Here is a 2,818-nt window from a genome sequence, read left to right as displayed (position 1 = left end):
AAGTGAGGGGGACTGATTAAATTATCCAATTTTCCCAACATATGGATACTTGTGTTTTGCATCCCAGACTCCAGCCAGCTCCCCTGGCCCTCCAGCAGCTTGTGGTAGGTGGTGATCTTGACGTCCAGGGCCAGATTGACGCTCATGAGCTCCTGATACCTGTGCAGCTGACACACCATGTCCTGCTTGGCCAGCTTGTTGCTGGCATCCTTAATGGCCAGCTCCCCACACTGCTCAGCATTAGCTCTGGTGGCCTCCAGGGAAGCCCTTTGGTCTTTGAGGCCTTCAGTCTCAGCCTGGAGCAGGCCAATGTTCGAGTTCATCTTGGAGATCCCTATCTTCATGCAATACAGGTCATCCCCGTACTTCCCAGCCAGGGTCTGCAGCTCTTCATACTTGATTTGTACATGTTCTCAGCTTCAGCCCAGCTGTGGTTGGCAATCTCCTCGTAGTAGGCCTTGACCTCAGCGATGATGCTGTCCATGTCCAGGGAGCAGCTATCCTCCACAGACAGGACCACAGATGTGTCCAGGATCTGGGACTGCAGATCACAGATCTCCTCTTCATACAGCTGCCTGAAGAAGTTGATCTCATTGGTCAGCCCTTTCAGGTGGGATTCCAGCTCTAGCTTATTCATGCAAGCTTCATCCACATCCTTCTCAATGAGGACAAATTCATTCTTGACCTGTTTTCCACCAGCCCCTGCATGTTCCCAAGCTCTGCCTCCAGCTTCACTTCCTGTCCCAGTGAGTCCAGCTGCCTCTGATGGTTGTTTAAGTAGCTCTAGAACATGTTGCCCATGTTGCTCCAAGCTGTCTTCTGTGGCTATAGGAAGCTCCACTTGGTCTCCAGCATCCTGTTCTGCTGCTCCAGGAACTGCACCTTGCTGATGAAGTAGGCAGACTTCTTGTTGAGGGTCTTTCCTTCTCCTTCTCCTGGGTATGCACAGCCTGGATGCTGGGGTCCACCTCTATCTGAAGAGGGCTCAGGGGGCTGTGGTTTACCATGACAGCTGTGATGCCCCTCACACCCCAGCCTCAGTGTAGTCCCCACCCAGGCCTAAGCCATCCCAAGAGAAGCTCAAGGAGCTGATGCGGGCACCTGGCCCACTCATGTAGGAGTGGCTGCTGAAGGCCCAGGGGTCAGAGATGGACACCTTGTAGTACTTCTAGGTCACTCTCATGGACATGGTGGAGGCTGGAGTAGAGGCCGGCAGGCCCAACCAGATAGAGATTCACAAAGGAGCTAACAGGCTGCTCTAGGTGGGAGTATGATCTAGTTTGAGAGTTGATCTAACCCCTAAACTAAGAACTAAGAAAATCAAAAACAAAACAAAACAAAAAAAGTCTGACAACTGGGACTTCATATGAGTTTCTGAATGCGTGCCTATTGCCCAGAGCCCCTAGCACATCTACAGAATATCAATACAGCCATCAAATCCAAGAGCTGAAGATTCCATAGAGCAACACAGAAAAGGAATCATTCCAGAGAACATAAGCTCCACAAATGAAGGTCCTCATTAAATGTTCCCTAAGTTTTGCAAATAAGGCTCTCCAAACTCCAGAAATTATCAGTGACTATCTGAATTTTTCTTTCTTTTCCTTCAGGGATACCAACATATTGAAACAGTGTTATGGTCCACACATCTGTTAACCAAGGCAGAAGGTGCAATTCAGAAAGACATACCTAACTAAAAGAAAGTGCATCTTTACATAATCACCCATGGTTTTGCAATGGTGTAAGTTTTATGATATCCATCTTACAGATTTATATTGCTACATGGGGTGTCACTTTGAATTATTGTTAGATTAATGCAACCACAAGGCCAGGTTTAAGTGGAAGGTTTATGAAAAGTGTTTATGACAGGATCAGACAGGCTTCAGGCAGGATTAAACTTCAACTTTTTATGATTTGGGATTGAATTGCTTAATGAACCAATCAGCACTTTATTTTCTGCCTTCAGCCATACATTTTTTTAAGTGATGTTCAACTATTAATCATCAGTTTAGACTCCGATAGGTACTAAATATAAACACTTATGAAACTTCCCTCATGAAGGAAGGCTATACTGTCTCAACAGAAGAAGATGTGAACAAGAAAAATAAATCAGCCTAACTCTTCAAACATGTTCATGGGATTCAAAGAATTATTTTCTTTCTGATAAACTTTTAGGACCAAAAACCGAAGTTTGGTCATGAGAATGTTCATATCCCCAAAGATAAATTTGAGTTGTTGCTAATTGCTCTCTTTAAGGTAAATCAAAAGCAATTAGCAAGATATTTCCTAATCTCTAGGGAAGAAAGAGAGTAGTTTTTAAAGATATTTTAAAGAATAATACATGCGGTGTGGTAGACCTGTAACATACCTCCTGAATACATGGATTCAGATATTCAATAGGATAAATAATGTTCCTTAAAATAAGCCATCTACTTACTGTGAAAGTATTTCACAGCAAAACCATACTACACAAAAGTGTTGAACCTATCCCGCATCCGTGGTATAAACATTCCTCAAATATCTTAATGGCAATACACATGAAAATTCTTAAAAGTAAAAATGCCACTTTGTAAACATCAAATCAACATTTTGCAGTCAATGGAATGTTGTAATATTTGTAAAGCATTTTAGTTTGTTCAGTGGCTTCACTATATCACATAACTTTATCTTCACAAGATGATGAGGGAATTAAAGCTCCATAAAATAAGTGACCTCATCCAAGGTTCCAAATATAATAAATGGCAGAGCTAAGACTTGAGCATATATCTCTGCACTAGAAAGTCTTGGGAGTTTTGCACTATACTCAGTATCTCCTATTGTT

At 43.0% G+C, this 2,818-nt stretch overlaps 1 pseudogene; it reads right to left on the bottom strand.

Moving 5' to 3' along the window:
- Window positions 1-39: 39 nt before the first annotated feature.
- On the bottom strand, window positions 40-1,228 carry LOC103582391 (annotated as a pseudogene).
- Window positions 1,229-2,818: the final 1,590 nt, after the last annotated feature.

The sequence above is a fragment of the Galeopterus variegatus genome, unplaced genomic scaffold (genome assembly GCF_000696425.1).
Source record: "Galeopterus variegatus unplaced genomic scaffold, G_variegatus-3.0.2 Scaffold16050, whole genome shotgun sequence".
Lineage (NCBI taxonomy): Eukaryota > Metazoa > Chordata > Mammalia > Dermoptera > Cynocephalidae > Galeopterus > Galeopterus variegatus.
This window is presented reverse-complemented; position numbering and strand designations above follow the sequence as displayed.